The following is a 7197-nucleotide window of genomic DNA, read 5'->3' as shown; positions in this document are numbered from 1 at the left end:
TAAATATTAAAGTTAAGATCCAATAATGTTTAATATTATGCAGATGTATCTGTTCAGTTAAATTATTAAGGTTAAGATGATATTATATTGTATAATATCCAAATTTATCTGAATAATGTTAATATTCAGATTCAGATTCAGAAAATTTTATTTGTTCCCAGGGGGCAATTAAAAAGGCACGTAGAGCAGTCAGTGGAAATAGGGATAAATATATGAAGAGTTAATTTGCAAAAACACATAACCCCGTTTTATAAATTTTCAGAAAACTCATTTTTTATTGTTTACTTGAGATAATAATAATAACACTAATAATTTATTTTTCTCTATTTTGTCATGTATTTTTCTACTGAATCAAATCCACTCAACTTCAGTTTGATTGATATTATCTCAAATAAACAATAAAAAAAGTTTTCTGAAAATTTATCAAAACGAAGTTAACTGTTTTTGCAAATGAACTCTTCATATGTACAAATCTAGAGCAAGTAATAAGTAATATTAACATTAAGACCCACAATAAAATTTATTATGCAAATATGCAAAACTAATTTACATATTATGACCATACTATGTTATTTATGTACTATTTTCTCTGGCTAATTAAAATATTAGTGACCCTGATTTAAATATTAAGGTTGCAACTCTTCAGTAGTATTTATTATACAAATGTGTCAGACTAATTCAAATATCAACCATAAGACCCTACGATGTTATTTAGCATACAATTTTTCCTGACCAATTCAAAAATATGTACAAGACCTCACAAAGTTATTTATTATACAAACTGACCTGACTAATTTAAATATTATATGTAAGTCTCAACAGTTTTTAAATATGTAAATTTAGCTGATTAATCTAAAAACAAGGTTACACTGGAAAGTGTTATTTATTATACAATTGGACCAAATAAAATTGATTATTAAGGTTGAGATCCTGCAATATTATTTATTATATTATATGTAAGTATAAGAAGAAAAAAATCTTTTGCACAGCCTTTTTGACTGCCATATGTGACTAACAAGCCCCCAAAACTATACAGCCTTTACATGCTAATTTAGTTTGCTTGCTGACATGGTATTTGGTACAGCTTCCCAAAAAGAAAGAGTCTTCTTTCTGGGCTGTATTATTTTTATTACTGATTCATCTGTTGACTACCATCTCAGTGGATTGCTTATAATATTAATACTTAATGAACCTGAGGTGACATCTTTGCAAGTTCTGTCCAAAGATATAAACAGAAGGAAGCTCTTCATATCTGAAAAGACAGACCAGAACATATATGGAACTTTACTGAAAAAATAACTTCAGTGATTAGCAAGTCCATTGATTGGCTAACTGACAATTCATTTCACTTCGACATATTGCGGCAACTTGATCACATTTTTTGAGATCAATAAATGGCATTGCTAACTTAATGTTTGGGGTAAAATAATTTGTACAAAACCAAAATTAGTTTATTGAGCCTTAAAACCTTTAACTTCTCTTATCTTGAAGGCCGGACGCCTGAACCGGACTCGCGCTGTTGAAACTCATCTGTCACTGTGCTGCTGCTGAGAGCCCTCCGCGGACATGCGCACTGAGGGGCTCCCAGGGCACGCTGGAGACGTAGTGCTGCAACTGGCATCATTGTGGCTCCGGGCACGCGATGGTGAGGACGTGTTTGCTATGTTCAGACGGAGCCAAAATGGCGACCCAGCTCGTATTTTGCATGTGGTAAACTCCTGGGAGGCGGTGTTAAAAATGGTTAACTACGAGTGGGGCAGTGCCGTTTGCATCTTTATAAACAGCGTACCGGTTACGGTGACAAACACACGCGGTGTGCTAGCTGTAGCTATCCGTGTAACCGCAGTTTTTAGCGGGATACAGGTGAACTACACTCCTGGGTTGGCTCACTGCGGAGTGATATGAGTTGTCTCTGGAATCGCGAGATTACAGGCGCAAACTAGCTTTATTAAGGAAGTGTTAATTTTTCTTTAATTCAAAGACAACAGTAACCACAGATTGTAGATAGATTTTTGTGAGTGTTTGTCTCTGGAGGTTGTGTATGTTTTTTTTAATTCAGTTACGAGTGTGGAACTAAACAGTTTCAGGTGAAAGTGTTGGCTAATGTAGTAAGAGTGGGAGGATGTTTGTAACTGAAAGCTGATAATTCAGCCTACACCTCAAATGACCTCAATACATTTCCTTGTGGTTGACACACAACACACAGTTTGAAGCAACAGTTTTTGTTTATTGCAATGATGGAAAAGCAAACAAACGGCGACATGTCCTCACCACAACCATAGTCTGCTTACCTGCAGGCCTCATTAGCACCTCTGTTACCTGTAGAGGTGCACAGAGAAGCACACAATCATGAATTCTTCATCTTAAACAGAAATATAGCTAATTCTTCAAATAGGAACCATAGCTACTGATAGATTATCAATGCTGCTTACAAATCCAAATGTTGATTCAGTAAGAAAAACATGAAGTGTTTTTTCCATTACACCATCAGAGCACATCTGTTGAGTAAGCAAATCACTTCTGTATTTGCAGTTACAGGCCGAATGCATTGATACCTGTGCCAAATTTTGATTCACAGTGAAACTTTATTTCAAAAACAAGTTTCTTCTGGCCCGAGGCAACATAAATAAGTGATGGAAGGTGATGGGATGTGTGTTAGAGATGTTGTTGATGATACATTTTAATCCTCTCTACGTTTTGTCTTGTATTTTTACCTAAAATGCCATGTTCTAAACTGACCCCTTGAAATTGTTGCAGATTTTTGATAAATTTCAGCTCCTCCCCAGTGGTCCTGGTAATTTCAACCATTATGTAGCACATTGTAATACATAATAGATTGAGAACAGTTGATACAGTAGTTCTCTAGTCAGTTACTAGTCAACTGCAAGTCATAGCAACAATCAAAGAGTGTGTAATTTGGGTCCATCACTGACAGAGAGTTGCACATTGTGGCAGCTTATAGCCATATCCAAGTGTTTTTAAGTGCCAGTGGCCACAGTGCAAAACATTATCAAAAAAGTACAAGGAGTTCCACACTGTGAAAAATCTTACAGGGCTGGTAGGAAGCTAAAAGTGGCACCTGTGGAGGCCAAGTGGAATCCAACACGTCAACTCTGAACACTGAAAAAGGCTGGCTTCCATGGATGTCAACCAAGGAGGACTCTCCAGGACCAGACACTAAAGCTCGCCTAGACAAAGAACAAAGTTTTGTTCATCAGTTTTTTGTTCAAATATTATGAAAATAGAGTTGTTTGGACAGGGGACACATTCAACTCCAAGAACATCACCCCAATAGTCAAACATGGTGGTGGGATTGTAATATCCTGTTGGATTTTTTTCAGACGACTTTGTTAAAGTAAACAACATTATGAGAAAAGAGGACTATATTAAGATTGCAAAGGAAATCGTCTTACAGTCTGAAGAAAAACTTGACCTTGTGTTGGAGCTTCCAATAAGACAAAAACATTTTAAAACATACAGCCAAAGTGGAGAAGAAAAGGTTAACAGAAAACAATATGAAGATGTTGAAGCGGCCCAGCCAGAGTCCAGAGCTGAATCCCATCCAGAATTTGTGGAAGAACTGAAGACTTATGAAGCCTTCAACCTCAAGGAGGATCTAAACCCCAGTGAAGACATGCAATTAGACTGTTAGAAATTACAGGAACTAATTGGTTGTTGTGGTAGCAATACAAGCTTTGCAATTGACAACTGAGAAAAGGCATGAATAATTTTGTGCATGGCAATTTTGTTAAAAAAGAGAGAAAAAAAGATCATCATTAGTGTCTCTAACACAATGTCTTCTCTTACTTGTTCATGTAAAATTAAGCCAGAAGAAACCCTCAGGTGAAATAAAGAATCCCATAAATCACCACTTCAGCCTGAAACAGAGCATGTTACAGCAGGAATATACATTCCATCTTGAATGTTTTCAAGTCCATACTAAAAGAAGTCTCCATATATTCAAACATATGACAATGCTGATCTTTACACAGTCATGAATTACCAACAGTGGTCTTTGTAGACTGGCAGTGTGGTTTTTGTTAAGCAGTACGCCTCTGATGTACTAATTGACTTTACGTGTTGTGCTCCTCTTCACTCACACAAAAGTTGGCATAAGATTTGTTGAGAATGATGCATCTCTTTCATATCTGTTGTCAGAAAATAAAAGCATGAAATCTGAATTTACAAAAAAATGCCAGATTGTGAAAAAAAATCCAGCAGAAGTAGTTACAATTGAATGAAGAACTTATGATAAATGTTACTCTAATTAAAGCAAAGTCTTAATTTTCCTGAGATCTCAACATTTCAGTTACCCTGCATCTTGGGTCAATTTTCAAAAGCATCCAAACAAACAAAAGCATAAACTTTGTAGATGCCAGACAAAAACAAAAACATCCGCTCACTACTATTAATGCTCCAGAAAACATTACTAAATGACCCCTTTAAGCTGACATTTTGAATGTAAATGAGTTAAACCTGAAGCCTGTCAGATAACTTTTGAGGCTGATATATTTACAATTTTTGGGTACCTAGTATACTACACTTGCATTGTACTCTTATGGTATTATTTAATGCTAATTATTACTACTTTTTTCATGAAATTTCATTTAAATTTCTTAAGGTACAAAATAATTCCCAGTGTTCCATCTTGTACACCTGACTCTACAATCTTGGCACTATCTTCAGAGTAGGTGCTTAATATTGTAAGTGTACAATCGTGGTTAATATTTATTTTGTAAATCTTCTAAGCACTTTATTTGGTATTTTGTTATGTATGTATGCAGATTCTAAGCTCATCAGTATGCTGAGGCCATTATGCTATGCGCCTGTGGAGATCAGCTGACCTGTCAGGTGACCCGTTCTCGTCTCTTTGAAGAAAAGCATTTACACTCTAAAAGATCCATATGAGAAGGCGATTTAATGAACGTTCTTGAGAGCATTAATAGTGTGTGATCTTAATTTAACATGTCAGTCACTGTTGCTTGAGTGTTTTTACATTACTTGATATCTTTTATATTACTAGCAGTACTTGAAGACATTTTCTTACACAGACTGTAAGGGGCCATATTGGGTATATTTACAGAACATTTCTATGGCATGTAGCTGCTATTTAAAGGGTGGTCTGTGTATCAAGACTTGATTATTTTCACATATAGGAGCAGCAACCAGTGCTGTTTCCATAACCTCATGTTTTTGCTATGCAATTCTTAGATATGGAGAGACTTAATGCTTTTAAAGTGGAGCAGCCCTTCATTTACCATCTACGCAACAAAGACATTTTTATTTCTGATTAGAATTGTCACAGCAGGAAAACCACATGCACAGCTAATGCTGACTCTGTCCCATCTACACACATGGACAAAATTGTTGGTACCCCTCAGTTAAAGAAGGAAAAACCCACAATTCTCACTGAAATCACTTGAAACTCACAAAAGTAACAATAAATAAAAATTTATTGAAATTAAATAATCAAAATCAGCCATCACTTTTGAATTGTTCATTAACATAATTATTTTAAAAAACAAACTAATGAAATAGGGCTGGACAAAAATGATGGTACCCATAACTTAATATTTTGTTGCACAACCTTTTGAGGCAATCACTGCAATTAAACGATTTCTGTATTTGTCAATGAGCGTTCTGCAGCTGTCAACAGGTATTTTGGCCCACTCCTCATGAGCAAACAGCTCCAGTTGTCTCAGGTTTGATGGGTGTCTTCTCCAAATGGCATGTTTCAGCTCCTTCCACATATGTTCAATGGGATTCAGATCTGGGCTCATAGAAGGCCACTTTAGAATAGTCCAACGCTTTTCTCTCAGCCATTCTTGGGTGTTTTTGGCTGTGTGTTTTGGATCGTTGTCCTGTTGGAAGACCCATGACCTGCGACTGAGACCAAGCTTTCTTACACTAGACAGCACATTTCTCTCCAGAATGCCTTGATAGTCTTCAGATTTCATCGTACCTTGCACACTTTCAAGACACCCTGTGCCAGATGCAGCAAAGCAGCCCCAAAACATTACTGAGCCTCCTCCATGTTTCACCGTAGGGACAGTGTTCTTTTCTTCGTATGCTTGGTTTTTGAGTCTATGAACATAGAGTTGATGTGCCTTACCAAAAAGCTCCAGTTTGGTCTCATCTGTCCAAAGGACATTCTCCCAGAAGCTTTGTGGCTTGTCAACATGCATTTTTGCAAATTCCAGTCTCGCTTTTTTATGAGTTTTTTTCAGCAGTGGTGTCCTCCTTGGTCGTCTCCCATGAAGTCCACTTTGGCTCAAACAACGACGAATGGTGCGATCTGACACTGATGTACCTTGGCCTTGGAGTTCACCTTTAATTTCTTTGGAGGTTGCTCTGGGCTCTTTGGATACAATTCCAACGATCCGTCTCTTCAATTTGTCATCAATTTTCCTCTTGCAGCCACGTCCAGGGAGGTTGGCTACTGTCCCGTGGGTCTTGAACTTCTGAATAATATGAGCCACTGTTGTCACAGGAACTTCAAGCTGTTTAGAGATGGTCTTATAGCCTTTACCTTTAAGATGTTTGTCTATAATTTTTTTTCGGATGTCCTGGGACAATTCTCTCCTTCGCTTTCTGTTGTCCATGTTCAGTGTGGTACACACCTTTTCACCAAACAGCAGGGTGACTACTTGTCTCCCTTTAAATAGGCAGACTGACTGATTATGAGTTTGGAAACACCTGTGATGTCAATTAAATGACACACCTGAGTTAATCATGTCACTCTGGTCAAATAGTTTTCAATCTTTTATAGAGGTACCATCATTTTTGTCCAGGCCTGTTTCATTAGTTTGTTTTTTTAAATAATTATGTTAATCAACAATTCAAAAGTAATGGCTGTTTTTGATTATTTAATTTTCAATAAATTTTTATTTATTGTTACTTTTGTGAGTTTCAAGTGATTTCAGTGAGAATTGTGGGTTTTTCCTTCTTTAACTGAGGGGTACCAACAATTTTGTCCACGTGTGTAGGTGTATCAATGTCAGTACAAATGACTGGTGTACCATGAATAACATTGTTAATTATACCTGTAGCTTTCTGCTGTGACATATCAAAATGTCTGCCGTTGAAAATATGTCAGAGCTATTTGCGATTTTTCTGACAGACATTGTTTGATTTATAATATAATTTTTGGTTGGAAAGCTCAAGATTACACCAATCAGAGAAAACATTATGACCACC

The sequence above is a fragment of the Acanthochromis polyacanthus genome, chromosome 10, assembly GCF_021347895.1.
Source record: "Acanthochromis polyacanthus isolate Apoly-LR-REF ecotype Palm Island chromosome 10, KAUST_Apoly_ChrSc, whole genome shotgun sequence".
NCBI lineage: Eukaryota > Metazoa > Chordata > Actinopteri > Pomacentridae > Acanthochromis > Acanthochromis polyacanthus.
This window is presented reverse-complemented; position numbering follows the sequence as displayed.